This window comes from Mobula birostris, chromosome 13 (genome assembly GCF_030028105.1).
Source record: "Mobula birostris isolate sMobBir1 chromosome 13, sMobBir1.hap1, whole genome shotgun sequence".
Lineage (NCBI taxonomy): Eukaryota > Metazoa > Chordata > Chondrichthyes > Myliobatiformes > Myliobatidae > Mobula > Mobula birostris.
The window spans coordinates 67,299,087-67,321,513 of NC_092382.1; the positions used below are offsets into that span (position 1 = coordinate 67,299,087).

Here is a 22,427-nt window from a genome sequence, read left to right on the forward strand (position 1 = left end):
TGTACAAGTAAAACACAAACTGAAGGAATTTCCATACAGCGCATGAATACTGTGGGCGGCACCGATTAAACCGCGATTTCCCCACCCATCTGTCTCTTTCCTTCCGATGTACAGTTTTATGTTTTCTCCCTTCCATTCTGCTGATACCTCCGGATACATTTTAACTGACATTTCTGCAACTTCAGTGATACATATTTTATATCGACTGTGGGCAGATTGGAACATCAGTGGTAAGTCCGCCATCAAGACATTGAATAATATTCGTAACAGTGGCCGGTTTGATGACGATAACTGACCCTTATGTTTTAATAATGTAATAGAGGTAACAGGGTGCCGAGGGAACATCGGGAGCTATGTGTTGAGTCACAGGGCAAAGTGTACACCGAAATATAAACTTATTCGTGACGTTAACGACGAAGGAAAGAAAAAACATCACTGGTTAATTACTCATCTGCATGCATGCGTGGGATATTCCGTAAGTAGTTACATGTTGCATCAATACTCAGCAAGACCGACATATTAAAATATAGTGACTATAACTCTATACCGATATACGATCTCGCATCATCATCTTGTCTCGAAACAAAACGGTTCCCAATTCCCTTGCTCTGTAGATTATGCACGAGGTTTTTGGCCATTCCTTTTCAATTTCCCGCAGGGGTATTTCCATGATAATAAATGTAAATACGAACGTAAAAGTTCGCGGGATCTTTGAGATCACGTGCCTCCTAAATCCTGGAGCCTAAAGGGTGTTTCTGTCCAGGATTGAACTGGAGACCTTTCGCGTGTAAAGCGAACGTGATAACCACTGCACCACAGAAACGCTGCCAGGAGCTCAATGTTCTACACTATTGAGCACTGACCAGACACCCTGCACCTCCGACTCTCTACTTATTCATCCTGCTCTTAAGGACAATTTTTTTCTGCCCGCAAGCAATAGAAAACGAAACTTTGCCTACTCTTCGTTCCCACTTCAGGAACAAGGGCCAACTTTATAGGGCATATTTATTAAATTCACGACGAATTTGCTGTGATGTTTCGGTCAGGGCGCAACATCCAACAACATCCAACTGTACCTCTTCCTAGAGATGCTGCCTGGCCTGCTGCGTTCACCAGCAACTTTGATGTGTTGCAACAAAAAACGTATCGGCCGCTGCAGTGTCCTTCAGTCACCACATGGTGGCTCCCCGCCTCTCAAGAATAATTCAGCTGTAATTTTGACATTTCTCGCTGTAGATTAGTTCTTCGCCAGTCTTCGCCAATCTTCCGTTCTCGTCACTCTCGCCAGAACGTTAATTGAAGGAAATAATTCATAGACAACGGAAATAGTGAAAACAAGAGGAAATAGCATCTGTAGAGTCAGAAACCAATGTCTTTAGCCCCGCCTAGTGCACAAGCGAGCTATTACTAAACACACAATCACACTAATGTTTCATTAATTCCATCTTAATCTTCATTTTCCAATCTGTTCCGTCGTATCTGAACCAGACCCACTCATCTGCGGATAATCAAACAACCTCTTTTGGATGGAAAATTATATTAATCACAATAACCATCAGGAAGCGAGGCCCGTGTGACAGGAGAGCGGGAATGTGAGCATTTTACAGCAGTGCTGAGTCGGTCACATCAGAGGTCGTAGGTCACAGAGAGCCTGAAGGATCTGATAATCGGCATGTCAGTAGATTTGGTGGAGGGCTCCATTCTTTAACAGCAGCTTGGTAAAGCAAGTCAGAAATCGGATTACACTGGACATGGAAGAACTGATTTATAATTCTGTTCCAGAATGGAATCGTCTCAACTGCAGGTTTCAATAGTTTAGTGTGAAAAGTAACCAAGGAATTGCCCATTCCCGGACCTTTTAGTTTTCATTCCCTGCGCTCACCTTGTACTGTAACAACAGCCGCAATGACATATATAATTCCTCCAGTTTAACCCCATGTCAGGGTGCTGGAAGGTGGAGTTTGATACTGTCCTCCAAGCATTTGCGGCGCGGCGCGTATGCTGGGTACATCGCATGTCGCGCGGTTTCACTGGGTAACTGATAGCTTGCATATCGGCCGGGACTCTACCTTTGATTTAATGTCATGTACAGCAGGAACAAATCCATGCGGGGTTTTATCGGGATTATGGACAGTATATTGTTTTAATTTACGCTGGCAGATCAGTGCACATATTTATTACGTGAGTGAAACGTGGATGTGACTCCGTTCAATGCAGAGGTAATTTTAGCAACGTGGATAAACTGTAATGGTGTTTCTATCGCATGTTTCAATGAGGGGCGGACTTTGGTGGGCAGAGAGATTCTCTCCTCGACCTGTTCTTTTACGCTGGGTTAACCTATGTAAAGAACAGATTGGCTTCAATGATGAGAGCTCCGGCCAGTCTGTTTGGAGAGTGGATGGTCAGCTCTTTCCAAAATTAATTGCAACATGAGTACTCCACTTGTAAAAAACAATCTACGTTCAATTTAGTGACACAATCTTAGCCACTGTTTTACTCCGCTGGGGTGGAAGGAGAATCGAAGTACGGGATCATCAGGGGTATGAGAGATTTCTGTTACAACTGCAGGATGGTGAATGTCGGTTGCGACCATCCGCCCAACGACAGCTTCTAGAAAAAGCATAGGGGGACATTCGAGCCGTGGCTGTGTTGTGATTCGAAGCCTCTTCACTTTAAAGACTGGAGACAGAAACCTCTCGGCTGCACTACCCGTGAGCAGATTACATGATGATCTGAAATTGATTGCACACGGTTCATGTATTGAAGTTCCCAACAGAAAAAAAAAAACACGCATGGAAAGCAGTGAAAACCAGCTGGAAAAGTGACAGGTAGGGGGAGTTGTCAGCAAGAGGGATAGATGGGGCGGGGGGGTGGTGGTGGCAGGGTGAGCGCGAATGGAAATTATGAAGTAAGGTAACCCGAATATAACGTTCTGAGGGTCACTTGCGATCGTAAAAAGTAGGTCCTGTGTCTCTGGGAATCATTTTGTGTCTTAAGACTGCCAATGCGAGTAATCTTTGCATTTGGTCTACCACGTGGAATTAATGGAGACTTAGTTTCCTTTCTTCGGGTTGCTGGTCCGAGGTGTTCGAGGGCGGTAGTGTAGACAGCGTCTGTGAAGGCCGTCCACTGTTCCTCAACGCTGGTCCCGTCATGCTGTGGTGTGTCTGGCAGTCTGCCTTCAAGGTCATCGACGAGTTCTTCTGCAACCCTGCTGCTTTTCAGCTTGGAGACATTCAGCCTCTTTGCAATTTTCTACCCTTGGGGTCTTCTCATGGGCAGAATGCGAAGCCTGAACTTGGACACGATGAGGCGGTGGTCGGTCCAGCAGTCGGCACCACACATGGCTCTCGTCACTCTGACACCCATCCTGTCCCTCTTCCTGGTGATGATGCAGTCAATCAGATGCCAGTGCTTCGAGCGTGGGTGCATCCATGACGTCTTCTTACGGGTGGGTAGGTGGAACAGGGTGTTGGTGATGACAAGGTCGTGTGTGGCATGTCTTGAGGAGCAGAAGGCCGTTGTTGTTACACTTGCCAGTGCCGTGTCTTCCAATGATCCCTTCCCAGGTTTGGTAGCCTGTCCCTACTCTGGCATTGAAGTCCCCGAGAACGATGAGCTTCTCTGACTGTGGGATTGCTGAGATGAGGGCGTCGAGTTCTTCGTAGAACTTGTCTTTAATGTCATCTGGGTTGGTCATGGTGGGAGCGTAGGCACTAATCAGCGCAGCACTCTTCTTGTTTGCAAGTGGGAGCTGAAGTGTCATCAGGCGGTCGTTGATGCTCTCTGGGTGCTTGGTGAGTTTACGGGCGAGGTTAGAATTGATGGCAAATCCCACGCCTGCTTCTCGTCGTTCAGCGCTGCTGCGACCGCTCCAGAAGAACGTGTATCCACCAAGACTGGTTTGATGAGAATGATGAAGAAATACAGGCACTACTAACGGAGAAACATCAACATTACAGAGCGCATCAGAACGACCCCACGTCGCTAGCCAAGAAAGATGCCTTTACCAACGCAAGAAGAAAGGTGCAGAAAATACTTCGCGAGATGCAGGACAGCTGGTTCAGCAAGAAGACCGATGAAATCCAGGGCTATGCAGACAGCCACGACATAAAGCGCTTCTACGATGCGCTTAAGGCTGTATCCGGCTCCTCACCTCTCCTCAACGCAGATGAGACGCAGCTGCTGACAGAGAAGAAGCAGATTCTGGATCGGTGGGCTGAGCACTTTAACAACGTCCTTAACCGCCCTGCCGACATCAACGACGAGGCCATTGCCCGCCTGCCCCAGGTAGAGATCAACAAGAACCTCGACACTTTCCCCACAGTAGATGAAGTCAGGAAGGCAGTGAAGCAACTCTCCTGTGGCAAAGTGCCAGGACCCGATATAATCCCTGCTGAGTTATACAAAGCAGGAGGCCCTGTCATGATGCAAAAGCTGACTGTTCTCTTCCAGTCCATGTGGAAAAAGGGACAGGTCCCGCAACAGCTGAAAGATGCCAGCATAGTCCACATTTACAAGAGGAAAGGCAACGGCCAGTCTTGCGACAACCAACGAGGCATCTCCCTCTTGTCCATTGCGGGGAAGTTCTGGCCCGCGTCCTGCTCAACCGCGTTCTCCAACATCTTGAGCGAGGTATGCTCCCAGAAAGCCAGTGTGGCTTCCGTGCTGAACTTGGGACGGCGGACATGATTTTTGCTGCGTGCCAACTCCAGGAAAAATGCCAGGAGCAACACAGCGACCTCTTCGTGACCTTTGTCGATCTAACCAAGGCTTTCGATACGGTCAGCAGAGAAGGCTTGTGGAAGATCATGGAGAAGTTTGGCTGCCCCAGCAAGTTCATCACAATCGTCCGGCAGTTCCACGACGGTATGATGGTGAAAGTTCTGGATGACGGCGACGAGTCGGAGGCCTTCCCAGTGACAAATAGCGTCAAACAAGGCTGCGTTCTTGCCCCGACTCTGTTCAGTATGGTATTCTCTGCCATGCTGACAGATGCCTTCCGTAACTACGAAGAAGGAATCCACGTCAGGTAGAGGACTGACGGCAGGTTGTTCAACCTTAGGCGCCTGCAGGCAGTTACAAAGGTGCAAGAGACTGTCATCAGAGACTTCTTGTTTGCTGATGACTGCGCACTCAACGCCAGCACAGATCAGGAGATGCAGCGTGAAACGGACTGCTTCTCACAAGCCTGCGACAACTTCGGTCTCACTATCAGCACCAAAAAGACCGAAGTTATGTACCAGCCTGCCCCAGGAAAGCCATACCAGGAGCCGCGCATCACGGTGAAGGGCCAGAACCCCCAGGCAGTCGACAACTTCATCTACCTGGGCAGCATACTCTCTCGCGCAGTGAACATAGACGCTGAGATCAACAACAGGATTGCCAAAGCCAGCGCCGCCTTTGGGAGACTCCGTGAGAACGTCTGGGAGCGGAGAGGACTCAGCCTTACCACCAAGCTGAAGGTCTACTGTGCAGTGGTCCTTACCACCCTCCTTTACGCCAGCGAGACCTGGACTGTCTACAGCAGACACGCCAAACAGCTCAAACACTTTCACCTGAGCTGTCTCCGCAGACTCCTCCACATCAGGTGGCAGGACACAGTCCCCGACACGGAAATCCTGGAACGAGCTGGGCTCTGCAGCGTCTACACCCTCCTGCTGAAAGCCCAAGCCAGGTGGGCTGGACATGTGGTCAGAATGCCAGACAGCCGATTGCCTAAGCAGCTGCTGTACGGAGAACTGTGTCAGGGCAAGCGCTCAGTCGGGGGGCAGAAGAAACGTTACAAAGACTGCCTCAAAGCATCCCTCAAAGGCCTGGGTGTCGACATCAACACGTGGGAGACGCTTGCCCTCCACCGTCCAGCTTGGCGCAGCAAGATCACCACAGGAGCCCGTGCAGCTGAAGTCAGGCGCACCATCGAGGCGCAACGAAAGCGTGCTGTGAGCAAGGCCCGAGCAGCATCCACTGCCATGACAGCACCCACCCACTTGTGTCCCACATGTGGGCGAGCCTTCAGGGCCCGGATTGGCCTCATCAGTCACCTCCGGACCCACAGCCACCAATCTCCCATTTGACTTTGAAGCCATGGTCATCTCCGACTACGAAGGACGAACAACAACAACAACAACAAAGAAGGTTCACCAGATTGATTCCTGGGATGGCGGGAGTTTCATATGATGAAAGACTGGCTCGGCTAGGCTTATACGCTATGAATTTAGAAGATTGAGAGGGGATCTTATTGAAACGTATAAAATTATAAAGGGATTGGATAGGCTAGATGTAGGAAGATTGTTGCCGATGTTGGGGAAGTCCAGAATGAGGGGTCACAGTTTGAGGATAAAGTGGAAGCCTTTTAGGACCGACATGAGGAAAAACTTCTTCACACAGAGAGTAGTGAATCTGTGGAATTCTCTGCCACAGGAAACAGTTCATTGGCTATATTTAAGAGGGACTTAGAAAAGGCCCTTGTGGCTAAAGGGATCAGGGGATATGGAGGGAAGGCGGGTACAGGGGTCTGAGTTGAACGATCAGCCATGATCGTACTGAATGGCGGTGCAGGCTCGAAGGGCCGAATGGCCGACTCCTGCACCTATTTTCTATGTTTCTATGTTTCTATATCAGCTGCATCTAACACGATGGACACAGGTTTAGTGGAAGTGTAGGTTTCAGAGTTTGTCACGTAATGTGTTGACTTTCTTTGTTCCATTCTGACGTAAGGCAATGACGCGACGATTTAATTGGACATTTGCCGGCCGAGGCTACTGCACTTTCATTGTTCACAACGAGAAACATTGCAACAATAAACACACTGAGTTTGGCTGCTCAATCTACGGAATACTTGTCTACGCAGATGATCCCGAGTTCCCGATTAATGCTGAATCCACTGATATCAGGACTTTAATCTCCGTCTGCGGTGGGGGATATGTGCGTTGATGATCCTGCCGCCTTTTGTTTCCCTCTAGGTTTCATTTCCAACCGAATTAGAAGACGATTTGTATAATTTGATAATAAATGTACCTTTTAACCTGAAGTTATACCCGCTTGAGCTGAAAGCGAAGATCGATAAGGAGGTTCATCGATCAACCTTGCTTTTATAAGATCAAACTTGCTGTTATTAGTCGAAGCCTTAAGTTCAAAAGTGAAGGGGTTATGTTGCAAATTTATAAAACTCTGATTAGGCTATTTCTGGAGTATTGCATACAATTCTCGTCACCCTACTGTAGGAAGGAAGTTCAGGCTTTGAAGAGGTTGAAGAGGAGGTTTACCTGGATGCGGCCGGGTTTAAAGGGTATATGTGTTTATGGAAGGTTGGATTAACATGGTTTGTTTTCTTTGGAGCACCGGGAGCTGAGGGGAGATCTAGTAGAGGTTTAGAAGATTATGAGGTGAAGAGTTAGAGTAGACAGGGTGCGTCGGTTTCCCAGGGTTGAAGTAACTAATACCAGATGCCATGCATTGAGGATGGGAGGAGGTAGATTCTGGGGAGATGTCAAGGTCAAACTTTTTTGATCAGAGTGGTGGATGCCTGGAGTGCACTGCCCGGTACGGTGGTAGAAACAAAAACATTAGAGGCTTTAAAGAGATCAGAATCAGAATTCAGAAAAAAAAAATCGGGTTTATTATCATTGGCATGTGTCGTGAAATTTTGTAACTCAGCAGCAGCATTTCAAAGTAATACATAATATCGACGAAGAAAATAAATAATAATAAATAAGTAAATCAATGATGTTATACGTATATCGAATAGATTAAAAATTGTGTAAAAAAGCAGAAATAATATATATTTGAAAATAGAGGTGGTGTTCATGGGTTCAATGTCCATTTAAGAATCGGATGACAGAGAGGAAGAACCTGTTACTGAATCGCTGAGTGTGTACCGTCAGGCTTCTGTGCCTCCTATCTGATGGTAACAGTGAGAAAAGGGCATGTCCTGGGTACTGGAGGTCCTTAATAGTGGACGCTTTCTGAGGTACTTCTCCTTGAAGATGTCCTGGGTACTTCGTAGGCTAGTATCCACGATGGAGAGGAACAAATTTTACAAACCTCTGCAGCTTCTTTCGGTTCTGTGCAGTAGCCCCACTCCCCATACCAGACAGCGATGCAGCCTGTCAGAATGCTTCCCAATGTACATCTATAGAAGCTTTTCAGTGCATTGGTTGACATACCAAATCTCTTCAAACTCCCGATGAAGTACTGACGTTTTCTTGCCTTCTTTAGAACTGCATCGATATGTGGCGACCAGGATAAGTCCTCAGAGATCTTGACACCCAGGAACCTGAAACTGCTCACTGTCTCCACTTCTGATCCCTCTATGAGGATTGGAATGTGTTCCTTCGTCTTACCCTTCCTGAAGTCCACACTCAGCTCTTTCGTCTTGTTGATGTTCAGTGCCAGGTTGTTGCTGCGACACCACTCCGCTAGTTGGCATATCTCAGTCCCGTAGGCCCTCTCTTCTCCATCTGAGATTCTACCTACAATGTTTGCATCATCAGCAAATTTATAGGCGGTACTTGATGCGCACATTTGATTACTCGATATCCACATGGATGTCAGGAAGATCGAGGGATATGGACATGGTAGGAAGGAGGGATTAGAGTTTGAGTATCTTTGATTTGCTGTTTAGATGCCACGGCAATACACTGTGGGCCGAACGGCGTTTTCACGTATATTTCTGTGCTGTTTGCTCCATGATATTGGAATTTCTTCCAGTTTTCCTTTCCAGATATTTACAACCAAGTGTTTGCAGCGCTGGGCTCTAGTGGCGCAATCGGTTAGCGCGCGGTACTTATATGGCAGTACACGGCGGAGAAATGCCGAGGCTGGGAGTTCCAGCCTCACCGAGAGCACTTGTGATTTTAATGCTTGCAACACCCAGGTGACTGCGCGTTTTTCAAGCTGAGCACCCTGTTTATTACTTGCATTTAACTTCGAAGCGATGCACCTTTGACCTTATTCACTAAAAGGCATGTGCCCGCGGGGCTGCAAACATTCTCCCTGTTTGCTTCTCTCGCTCAACACGCGTAGCCTCACTTCCCTTTGTTGAACGTGCCTGAACAGGCGATTTCTTTGTTGAATCAGGACATCACAAGCCCAACACATTCCTGTCTTCTCAATTCAATTAACCAAACAGTGAAACAACGAACCCGACCTTTCCTGAAGCCATGCCTCAGAAACGCTGTAATTGCACCTCACCTTGGTTCGCTGTGCTGTCGATTAAGCTCAATGTTTACTTACTACGGCGAGTTGTTTCAGGCCCACCCGGATTATTGTCAGATCTCTGTAATAGTTTGGAATTTATTCATTTCAGGATGACCAGGCACACGATTGTTTGAATTTATGACGTACTTGCCAAACCTACTGAATTTTAAACTGCTTTATTCAAAAACTTCGCTGAATTGGAATTGGAGTTGGCGTTGCCTATACAGAAGGCCATTTAACGTAAACACATATTTCATTTCATCCTTCAGCTGTTGTCTGAATTTCCTTTGTGTCAGTGTGTAGATACAAGTATTGGTGCACACACTAAGAATTTGAAACATTAATCCAGTTTGCTGCAGTATATATACCGGGGAACTGAAATATCTGTCCTGGTAATAGTAATTTTCCACTTGCCATTTCAGAGAATGAGCTATATAGGGCATCCAAAACAATATGAAATTAGTTGAAATTGCAAACAATAAGATCATCGATTTTCTGCGGTTTTCCACCTCGGTATCTTTCTGTTTATCGCTGCTCTTCCGAAGCCCTCTGCGGGCTCTATTTGCCGCAATTATATGTCTTACTGTTAACCCATTGAAGATAAGAATTAAGCTGATTGGTAGCAATGGTGTTATAATGCTCTCTCGTAATTCGAGTCCTTTCCACACGGGTGAAGCAGTGTATTCACGTGTGAAGGAGTAACGCCACGGCACGTTGTCAATGATGACGTAAGGTTCAAGAGCAAAGTAAAACGGGACACTCTTCCCGCAACTCACTATAACCACGGTCACCATGATGACCGTTGCTGTTCTCTCAGTGCAGTATCGTTCCCCTAGTTTTTCACAACATATTGCGATGAAACGGTCGAATGTGAAACTGACCGTAAACCACACAGAACGGTCTCTCATCACACCAAATAATACATTTGTCAGAGCGCATACAGGAGTGATCAGCAGTGATCTGGAATAAATGTAGATATTGTTGGTCCGGTCCACTAAAGCGAAAACTATAACCACTATCAGATCCGCTGTTGCCATTCCAACCAGGTAACGGGTGATGCATTTGGAGAGTCCGCACTTTCCCTGAGATAGGATCACGATCGCCGTTAAATTAACTACAAGAAATTTGGAGAGAGAGAAACAGATTTATTTTATCCCATTCAGCGGAGCACATTCGCTTCTGACATTGAGGGCGGGACACCAGCTCGGCAGGTGAAATGGAGTATACCTTATTGAACGGGGAGATAGGATCATTCTTTACTGTCGCTTCTTCTAGTCATTTCGAGTCATTTGAACAAGAAGGTCACAGTAACAGCTGATGACATGTGTCACAATAAAACATGTTGTACGTATGTTCTTCTGAGCTTGTAAGAGAGATCGAGAGCAATGTTCCAGGGGCCTTTGGTAATAAAAAGTTACCCGCCCAGAGGAATTTAGCTGCGGTTTAGGGCCGGATTGATGAGCGTTCATGTCCGGATTAGCAGAGAGTGGGTTGTTGATTTTTTGACTGTGACGGGTCTACTGCAGGGATTGGTGTTAGTCCCATTGCTATTTATCATGTATGTTAATGACTCAGATCTCGATGTAGAAAACTGAATCAGAAGAATTACGGACGACCCTAAGGTTGGGGGCGCTGTTCCGGCCAGAATCTCCATCCAAGCTTTCAGCTTGATGTCAGCTGGCTTGAAAACTGGCAGATGGCATTTAATACAGACAGTGTGCGACGGTCTGCGTTGTGAGGAACGGTGCAACGGGTTTCGACGCACATATTGAATATGTGGACTTTAGTGCGCAGTATTTAAAAAGAGACAAGGCGATACAGATTGATAACTCCAGGAAAGCGGCGTCACGGGCAAATCGGGTCGTATTGAGCTCGAATCACAGAGGCCTTCACAATCAGATCACTGAGTACACGAATCAGGACGTTTTGTTGAAGCTGTACAACACGTTGGTGAGACCGTACATAGAATATCGTGGGCTGTTCTGGCCATCTACTTACAGTTTTGAAATATCAATAAACTTCAAAGAGTGCAGCGATAATTTGAAAGGAAGAAATCGGGAAATGAACAGTGTGAATGCGCGCAGATCTTCCCCATCCAGGGTCAATACTATAGAGAGGCTGTGTGCATACTGAACAGAGAGAGAGTGCATAGGAGATTTACAAGGATGTTGCCTGGATTGGAGGGCGTACCTTAGGAGAACAGGTTGAGTGTGCTTGGCCTTTCCTCCTCGTACTGACGGAGAATGAGAGCTGACTAGACAGAGATGTACAAGATGAAGAGAGACATTGATCGTGTGAATAGTCAGAGTTTTTTTTGTCCCCAGGTTAACACAAGGGGGATATAGTTTTAAGGTGCTTGGAAATAGGTACAGAGAGGATACCAGAGGTACGTTTTTCACACGGAGAATGGTGAGTGCCTGGAAAGCACTGCCGGCGGCGGTGGTGGAAACGGGTACAATAGGGTCTTTGAAGAGCCTTTTAGACAGGGACATTGAGCTTAGAAAACCAGAGGGCTATGCGCTAGGGAAAGTCTAAGGAGTTTTTAGAGTAGGTTACATATCGGCACAACATTGTGGACCGGAAGGTCTGTAATATAATGTAGATTTCTATATTCTATGTCATATCCTTTGAGAACATCTACAACTAAAGTTCATAGGCTTGGGGAGAAAGTTGAAATATGCAAGAAGTATATGTAATAGAATTTATTCACTCAGAGGGTCGAGCGAGCGTGGAAGGAACTCCAAGCATAACTGGTAGATGCGGATTCAATTGTATCATTTTAGTGGAGGTTGTGTAGGGACGTGTATGAGAGAGGGACGGAGGGTGCAGAAAAATGGAGTGAGGCGGAAGATCACAGAGGGATGGCCTAGATTGAATGAAGAACCTATTTTCTATAGTAATAATCTGTGACTTCATGACTATCTCTGTCCCATTTCCCCATTCAGTGTCTTCTCATTTTCCACTTCGTCACCAATCTAAGTCTGTGCAGAATAGAGGGCGTATTCAAGCTCACCTTTCAATCTCATTTCCTTCTGCTTTTGTAGTACAAACTATTGCGTGCCTATTGTGAAACTGGTACCGAAGAGCGGCCCTCGGCTTATTAGATAACCGAAACCCTCAGCACCCTGCTTCCAGTGTGGAACTTCTACTAATGTGTGGCCCTCGGTTGCCGGAGAAAGTCTCATGTCTGTATCTATCTTGGAACTGGTATCGATGTGCGGCCCACATGGGCAGAGGAGGGATGCTACATGCAATAGAACAGCAATGGTATGCGCCAGGAATAACAACAGCCATTGCTGAGGTTGTGAAAAGATGTGCCATCTGTCAGCAAAATACTGAGGCCCCAGGTCCGGCCACAGACGACCATATGCCTATGCCTGAGTTCACTTTTGAGGATTTGCATGTCATCCTTGCGCAGGGGCCATGCTAATCTTCTCTGTATCGTACCATAGCTGCAAAGAATCGAAACTATCTCATGTGTGGGCTGACTATCTTAGGCAACAGTACAATAGATGGGTTTAATGCTAACAACCGAGAACTGGCAGAGATGCTGCTGTATGCTCAACAGACTCGCTATGCCGTTGACTATGAACTTGCCCAACAAGGAGGGGTCTGTGCCGTAGCAGGAGATAAATCTATCACCCACGTCAGGGACGAGTGGTATAATATTTCCTATGCTATAGGTGAAATACGTGATTACACAGATGGCTTCACGCAGGGGCCGGCGAGCTGGTGGGACTGGCTTACTGGCTGGTTCTCCAGCTGGAGGTTGTGAATCATCCATGGAGTTATGATAATTGTAGTGTTATGTCTTCTCGGGTGCTCTGTATGTGGAGCATTAACGCCGTGTTGTAATCAGTGGATCAAACATATTGTAAATCCTTTAGGCACCCCAGTAGTTCCACAGATGTTGGGGTCCATAGCCAGCGAAGAGCATTGGCTGGGGGAGAAAGTGTATCCGAGAAACTACTGTCCCTTCCCTGAAGGATACAAACCCTCTTTTCAGGACGAAGAAGAAAACAACGTACTAGGATGTTGATCTGGAAGACAGATCAACAAGAAGGGACTTGTGGAGGAATTTTCAAGCATCAAAGGGTTAAAATGGACTAAATCAAATAAATGCCTGAAACCTGTGAAGGCGAGAGTTGGGGGCCGGGGAGGTGCGGGCAACGGACCAGTCTGTCCCTGTTTTTGTAATTCTTTATCACACATCAGCATATTTTTGCTAGAGCGGCTTCCTTATCGTGATCAAAGGGCAACAGAATGTATTGTGTGTCTGCACTAATGTCAAGTATCAGGACCTGACTGTGAGTGTTGTCCTTTAATGTTGATTTGAACCCCAAGACCTGCATCCTACAATGGACCGTGCTGTGATCATGAGTGCGTGAACAGCTGATAACTAACCGATAACCCCTGCTTGCAGAGCTTACTGATATGTACTCAACTGTATCAATGAAGCTGTACTTGAAGCTGTTTCCCGAACTCTGACACCCCGCTCTTAGGGAAGGGTTTCCCGTGATATCACGAATAAAGATTGGTTGAAGCGATCTCCTCCGTGTCTAAGTGCAGTTCCTAATATTTCTCCGACAAGGAAGAACCTCTATTCCCCTCAGTCTCAGCATTATCGGCAATTTACTTCTCAACCTGCATTTTGGGAGTCCGAATATAACTCTTGACTGTTACTCTCACATTTCATATGCCGTACGGTTAACATCATTACTATCTTTTCTCTATTCTTTTTCATAGCTGTCTTTTTCTTCAATATCTTACCTATACATTTATTGATCCATATACTCGTCTATAGATTTGCTAAAGATGCCTGCAGAAAATAAAGGATCTCAGGTTGTAACTTTTGCATACTTCGATAATAAATTTTACTTTGAACTTTCAACATTAATCTATTGTTTTTATTGTGCTTCTGACGACCTTGGGTTGGAAAACTCCCTGCACAGCGTGAATAAACATTTTAAATCGACCCCGTTGTTCTGAAACTGACTCAACATCCAGCATTTCCCTTCAGTTTAATTTCTGAAGTCTCAGCCGCATCTGCACACATTTTCCTTTATGACATCTACTGTATTTTTTATTGATATAATCCCTTGGATTAACAATGAAATGATAACCTGCTCCGACAGGCTCAACATCTTCCGTACTGAGAATTCTACCCTGATTGTTACACGGTAACGTGGAACTCTCCTCAGTGTGGGGACATCGCTGGTCACGGATGTACGGAGGATATTAAGTGCCTGTGATGAGGCTCTCGATGATTACCCATGGGACGATGTGAGGCAAGGAATTTAAACGAAGCTGGAGCAAAAGGAAGCTTAATTGAGAATTTAGTAGAATTGCGGCAGCAAAATGGAGTACAGAGGGACTGATTAGATGAAGCAATCATGTTTTCCATGATCTGGTGACCCGTCTTGAAGAGAAGCTGTCGAACTTAATTAGAAGGCAACATATTTGCGAGGAAGGTGGTTGCGAGGAGCGTGTAAATAATGCATTTGAATCAGTTTTAGAATGCTTGTGAAAAAGAGTGAGTGAAAAGAAGCACTTCCGTTTGCAGCGAAGTGGAAGTAAGAGTAAAATGTATGCTGATTTTAACACATTTTGAATGTAATGTCGAAATTATTTTCAGAAAAGGAACGTAACACTGGAGATGAAATGAAGTGTCTGCAGCCGATAGGAAATTTGCTGAGCCAACATCCCCATTCACAGAGAAATAATAAACAGGGGCTGCATATCAAACAGGAGATTGGTGGTGGACGTAGCGACGCAGCTCCGTATGGTTATGACGATGAAAGTCAGCCTGTTTCCAACATCTCCTGCCAGCATACAACCAAAGAAAGCAGTACTATTGTCACTATTCCGACTCCCTTCCCCATTTGCGACTAAAAAGAAGCTCACAATCGAAGGAAATAGGGGCAGGAATCTGAATGAAGAATATAACATGCACTACGTCCTTTGTACTTCAGCATCTGAGAAATATTGATCATTGATTGGAATGTGTTCCTATGCGAACATATCAAAAGAGCACAACACATCGCAGTTTTATAAAGTCTCAGGTTTACATTCGTAACATTCGACTTTTCCGACAATACAAGGATAGACCAAGTGAAGAATTAATGAAGCCGTTAAGTTACTTTTGGGTATTAGCAGAAGACACCGCTGGATGTGCTAACCAAATGTAACCATACGAGCAGCAAGCATAAAAAACAGAAGAACTTAAGAAATAGGAACAGGGGTAGGACATTTGGCCCATCGAGCCGGGTCCGCCGTTTAGTAAGGTCATGGCAAATCCGACCATGGACTCATCTCCACCGACCTGTCTTTTCCCCGTAACCCCTAATTCCCCTACTTGCAAAAATCTATCCGACCTAGTCTTAAATGTATTTCCTGGGGTAGCCTGCACTGTTTCATTGGGCAGAGAATCCTGCAGATTCAACACTGTCTGGGAAAACGTTTCCTCCTTATCTCGGTCCAAAATCTACATTACCGTCACTTGAGGCTATGCCCCAAGTTCTAGCCTCGACCTTATCCGTTATCTGTCAATAAGGGTGCCGTGCACAATCCTGATTTGATGGAGACAGACGTGAGAGCACGGAGGAACATCTTGTGAAACTTCTGAAATGCCTGCTTCACTGCCGCTGCCACTGTGCGATCCAGAATCTCCGGAGGGGAAGGCCCCGAGTCCTTGGCTTGGCTTGTTGGCTTGGCCGGGGCATGGTCGAAGCGCCGGGCAGAGGATGGTGCTCGGTGCTCGGTGTCAGAAGGAAGGTCGGAGCCTCGAAGTTTTCGGCTGGACTCAGAGTCGGCTGCGGTCGGGAGCTTCCAATCCATCGGCAAGTTTGCGGCGCTTGGAGGTTCATGGCAGGGAGAGTTTCTCCCTTCTACCGTCTGCGTGAGATGATGGGGCTATCGGGACTTGAGATTTTTTTTTACCGTGCCCATGGTTTGCTCTTTATCAAATTACGGTATTGTTTGCACTGTTGTAACTATATGGTATAATTATGTGGTTTTGTCAGTTTTAGTCTTGGTTTGTCCTGTGTTTCTATGATAGCTTTCTGGAGGAACATTGTGTCAATTATAATGCATGCATTTCTAAATGACAACAAACGAGAACTGAGTGTCCTCATAATCTAATCTAATCTAATCCAGCCCTTTCATAGTTTTATATGTTTCTATATCGTGTAACTCCTGGCCGCAGCCTTCAAAAGAACTCAAAAAGGGAAGGAGAAGAGATATTAAAGATAGAAATAGAGCTGAATGAGAAGATGCAAGCAAACGAGTCTCCATGAGGCGCCATCATCCGAAGCTTCACCCTCCGATGATAAGGGAGGTAACACACTGAAAGAATATACCTTCACTCCATCATTAAAGCAGTAAAGGACATAGCTCTTGATTGGGATGTGGGGGGGGGGGGGTGTGGCAAAGGCGCCAGTACAGTGTACAAATCTGTTACTTTAACGGTGGTGATAGGGATTATTAAACCTGATAATACACAACAAATCGTTCATTCCATCTCAATCGTATCTTTGATCCGTGATTGGAGGTGAGAAAACGTTTCAGTCGTTGGGGATTTGGTGACGTCGTGATGTTATCTTTCAGATATGTTGAATTATAATTTGCGGATGATGCATAACTTTCAGTGTCCCTTTGCTTTAGACTCGAAAGGATTTCTTAAATGCTGTATGATTCTAATTATAGATTATTTGTAGACTGTTCAACACTTAAAACTTCTGCTTAAAGTGTGAATCCATTGAATATGTAAAATATTGCACAATGACTGGACATTTGTGAGTTCAGTTGAAAGAGAAACAGAGATAATGTGTGCGTGAGTGAACGGAAGGCAGCCATGTGATTGTTAGCATCGTACTGAAAGGATGTTTGAATTGCTCTTTTTATTCACAAGAGGATCTCACTGTCTGCAAATGTCTGTTTCATTGGTTGAAATAAATTTGCAGGAACATGTGAATATCAGAGACCGCTTTTGTTTCCGAAATTGTATAAAGTCTCAGTGTATGGGGGCCACAATCACACACATCTGGTTTCCCTTTGTTCTTTAGAATATTTGATAAGGATTTTCACTCCAGGAATTAACTGTTTATTCTATATACGCCAGTTACCAGCGAGAGTTTTGAAGGAAGAAACGTTGGAGCTTCGATTATTGCTTTGCCTTACCTACGTATTTCGATTGCTTTCTTGTGCTTGTTTGCTGTGGTATTGATTTCACAGGGAGACACGGATTCCACACTGGCCACGTGAAATCAAGGTTAAATGGACCGAGGTATGAGTGTATCTATTCCGGGTACGATAAACCCACTGTTCAAAGGTGAATTGACATAAGACAAATTCGTGTGTACTTGAATTGGGAATTTTAAATTCGCTTTCTTGGAAGCTGGTTCATTTGGAATGCAACAAGGGGTGCTGCTGAATATTTTGAAATGCTGATCTTGAGTTGCAAAGTTCCACTGGAAAAAAAAATGTTTTGATGTATTCGTGGCATCTGCCCTGTAATAGGTAAACGTGATTTCAGTTCAGATAGCGTGCAATTTCAGTCCGAATTTCAAAGTTGCTGGTGAACCATCAACTTTGATGTGTGTTGCCTGAATTTCCAGCATCTGCAGAATTCCTGTTGTTCAGTCCGATTTTAATAGTTTGCTTTCCAAATCAGCCCTAAATCCGTAAATTATCCACGTCCTGCAGGATGGTCAAATTAAAGCCTGCCTCCCAAAACACTATAATAGCAGTGTATTGATATAGTTTGTAAAGTGTAGTAAAGATTATACCCTCCTTGCGGAACATCACCAGCCACTGTCCTCCAGGCAGAATACACTCCATCCACTACCCCATCGGCTTCCCTTGGTTAGCCAGTTCTGAATCTATGCAGCCGGGTTTCACTAGATACCAGGCCACCTGACTTTCTGAATGCGTGCACCATAGGGAACCCAGTCTAACACCTTACAGAATTAATATACTCCACATTGACTCTTCTGCTTCATCAGCCTTATTTTTCACTTTTTCATGGAATTTATTCTGGCTCATGAGGGACACAAACCATTCTGACTATCCCCAACCGGAGTAGGTTTCTCTGTAAATTCCGACTTAAGAAGCCTCTCCAATACCTTACCCACTACTCACCGAAGTCTCACTGGCCTGTACTTCTCAAGACTATCCTTATTATATTTCTTGAGCAATATCTTTTCTCACTTTCTCTAATAACCTGGATTGCATACATTCTAGGACCGGGAAATGGTTTATATTCAATTATTCCCAGTTTCCAGGTCGTAATTCTAAGCTTCTGCATGCCTCAGCTCACCTGCTTTTTTTCGCTGTGTCCACATTCAAGGTCTCACTCACTGGTCACTACCGAAGCAAAGTATCATAAAATAGTTTCACTGCGTCCTTGCAGTCCAGACACATGTTTCCTCTTTTGTCACTGATCTCTCCCATTCTCTCTCGTCATCTTCCTGTTTTTCACCTACCTTAATGCGGTTCTCCCAAGACTTCTGATGTCCCCTTTTAATTCTTCTAATGTCATTGTTAAATCCCTCCCTGCTACATTGTGACTTTCCACAGTCCTGCCTGATCCTTTCTTTCAAAACCATAAGTATATTTCTTTTTTCTTGAAGAGATGTTCCATATCTCTTATCAACCAGGGTCACTTTACGGAGCCATCCGATCCCCACCTCAATGAAACAAGCCAACGCTGAGCCCTAATCAAGTGCTCCATTAACAATCTCCATATTTCTCCTGTGCACTTGAAAGAACAAATCGCTTCCCTAAATCTGCTCCCACGTTCCTACCCAATAGTATCAATAAGTACATTCCATATTGTCTGCTGCTATCCCAGTGTAAGGTATGTCGAATCGCTGTGCTCTATCGTTCTGAAATGCTGACACGCGGAGAGATCAGTTACCTGACCCATTTCACTTTCTGGTATTAGCACAAGATGGACTGTTCACTAGTCCTCCTGCTCGCTACTTGTGCCAGGTCTCCTTCCTGTACACAACTGAGAAATTCTGTCACACCTAAACCTTTTAAACTGAGGAATTGCCGATGAATATCAGTGAAGTTTCAGTTACCTGTGACAACAGCCGTGTTTATCTAAGCACCTGTGCAAAATCTGTCTCCCGATCTGTCACTGTCTCTGTGTGTTGTTTTCGTTTTTGTGATGGGAGCTCTGTACACAATACTCCTAAACGAGTGTTTCTTCCCTTCTCACTTCCGAGTTCCACTCACTATCTATTAACATACAATCCCACCACAGTTCCCTCTCTTTCCGCAGCTGTGATGCCATCACACTCGCCCTGTGTTTAAAAGGCTCTCCCTTTACTCTCTTTCACCGGACTATGAACATTTTGAAACATCTGAACCCCGGTAAGTCCGGATGTCATTCCTCCCCTTGCGATTGCATGGACTTTATTTCTTACATCCTTCACATAAACGAGGAATACAAATCTTTAGGTTACGTCTCCGTCTAAATGTGCAATGTGCAATCCCAGTAATTTATAATAATTTAGAATAAATAGAACTGTCAATGCAAGATCGAAAAACACTCAAATCAGCGTGAGTTAATCAGTTTGATGGCCTGGTGGGTGACGCTGTCCCGGAGCCTGTTGGTCCTGGCTTTTATGCTGCGGTACCGTTTCCTGGATGATTGTCAAGTCTCTACGATATTTTGGAATTAATTCATTTCAGGATAACCAGGCACATGCTTGTTTGAATTTATGACATATTTCTCAAGTCTCCTGATTTTTTGAACTGTTTTATTTTAAAACTCCTCTGAATTGCAATTGGAGTGGGCGTTATTTACACAGACGGCCATTTAACGTAAACACATACTTCATTCCCCCCTTCAGCTCTCGTCTGAATTTCCTCTGGGTCAGTGTATAGATACAAGTATTGGTGCACACACTGAGAGATTGCAACATGTACCCAAATTGCTGCAGTATGTATACCGGAGAACTCAAATATCTGTCCAAGTAATAGTAATTTTCCCTTTGCCATTTCAGGGAATGAGCTGCATAGGGCATCCAGAATAATATGAAATTAGCTGAAATTGCAAACAATAAAATAATCGATTTTCTGCGGTTTTCCACCTCGGTATCTTTCTGTTTATCGCTGCTCGTCCGAAGTCCTCTGCGGACTCTATTTGCCGCAATTATATGTTTTACTGTTAATCCATTGAAGATAAGAATTAAGCCGATTGGTAGGAAGGGTGTTAAAATGCTATCTAGTAATTCGATTCCTTTCCACACGGGTGAAGTAGCGTATTCATTTGTGAGGACACAACGCCACGGCACGTTGTCAATGATGGCGTAAGGTTCAACTGTAAAATAAAACGGGACGCTTCTTCCGCAACTCACTAACACCACGGCCAGCATGACCACTGTTGCTGTTCTCTCAGTGCAGTATCGTTTTTCGAGCTTTCGACAACATATTGCGATGAAACGATCGAAGGTAAAACTGACCGTAAACCAAACGGAACAGTCCCTCGTCACAACAAATAATACAATTGTCACTGCGCACACAGGAGTGATGAGCAGGGATCTGGAATAAATGTAGATATTGTTGGTCTGTTCCACTAAAGCGAAAACTATAACCACCATCATATCCGCTGTTGCCATTCCAACCAGGTAACGGGTGATGCATTTGGAAAGTCCGCATTTCCCCCGAGATAGGATCACAATCGCCGTTAAATTAACTAGAAGAAATTTGGAGAGAATAAAAATCAACACAGAATTACCGTTAGCTGCAAATATCTGAATGGCTACCATTTTTCCAAAGATCCGCAGGGAATGCTTTTTTTGGAAGTGAAAAGCAGAAATTCAATTTGTGCGGACTCGGTCCGTGCACTCCGGCTGGACAATAATGGACAGAATTAGCAGTGGGTTGGCGACTTTCCGAAAGATTAGAAACGGGCGTCTGATTTCCACCACTCACGTACCGGTGAAGTTCGATCGCTCCATAAACAACACCAGTTTCCATTATTTGAGGTGAAATAGCTGAAATCATGAGACTTAATGCATAAGTTATAATTTACCGTTTTAGGGGAGAACAGACCTGAGTGTCGATATTTGACTGATCGGTCAGATGAAAAAGCCTCTGAACTGGAAATGCGACCACTGTCGGTTCAGAAAGCTGAGCAAGATGAAACTACGGAACTATGGCAATATCGGCACCAACGTCGTTGACAAAAGAAATGCAAAGCATCACATAGAAACAATATCAATTCTGAATAACGAATCTATCAAGTGCTTGAAACCTCAATTCTGGAAACACATTTCAGACGAAGGTAGCACCTGTGCTCAGGGAAAGTAGAAACAGTGCAGCGGAACAAAATCAAGATGTCGACGGCACCGTACACAGAGTGACCAGCTCCAGTATCTTACCAGGGATCCCGATCGCTACAATTGCAGGATAGAAAATGCCCGCGATGTAGTAAATCGCTGGATATCCCATATTCCGTCTGAGGCAGCGTTCAGATGCACGGAACCTTCCAAACGCTTATACGGACTGGTGGCAGGTTTTACAGAGTTATATGCAATTCAGAGTAATTCCACTGAGGCAATTAGTGTGGTAATGACATCAGCCGCATGAGGGACAACCAGCTACACAAACACTGACATTAAAGTTTTCTTCTCACTCTGGCACCGTGCCATGAATTCATATCCCCAAGGGATGTTACAGGTTATTAACTTGTAAACAAAAGATAATGCGAACGTTACCAATGTACTTTCCAAGACATCTGACGTCAGCTGCTAAAATGGGATATTTTCTGATCAGTGTTGTTTCTAACATAGACAATCATTCTGAACAATCAACTTCAAACACATTTATTTTGTCCCATTCAGCGGAGCACATTCCCTTCTGTCACTGAGGGCGGGACATTACCTCGGCAGGTGAAATAGGTTACAATTTATTGAGGGGGGAGACAGGATCATTTTTTTCTGTCGCTTGTTTTTGTCATTTCGAGTTATTTGAATCAAGAAAGTCACAGTAATAGCTAATGATATATATCACAATAAAAGACGTTGTACGTATGTTCTTCTGAGCATATAAAAGAGATCGAGTGCAATATTGCAGGGACCTTTGATAATAAAATGTTCCGCGCCCACACGAATTTAGACGCGGCTTGTGGACGGATTGATGAGCGGTCTTTTCTTGATTAGCAGAGAGTGGATGGTTGATTCTTTCACTCAGTGTAGTGTAGTGCAGGGATTTTT

The 22,427-nt window shown here is 44.9% G+C and overlaps 1 non-coding gene and 1 pseudogene across 1 annotated transcript; both read right to left on the bottom strand.

Moving 5' to 3' along the window:
• Positions 1-750: 750 nt before the first annotated feature.
• Positions 751-823, bottom strand: trnav-uac (transfer RNA valine (anticodon UAC)). The gene has a single exon. It is a non-coding gene; the product is annotated as a tRNA-Val (tRNA).
• Positions 824-12,573: 11,750 nt separating this feature from the next.
• Positions 12,574-12,673, bottom strand: LOC140208840 (U6 spliceosomal RNA; annotated as a pseudogene).
• Positions 12,674-22,427: the final 9,754 nt, after the last annotated feature.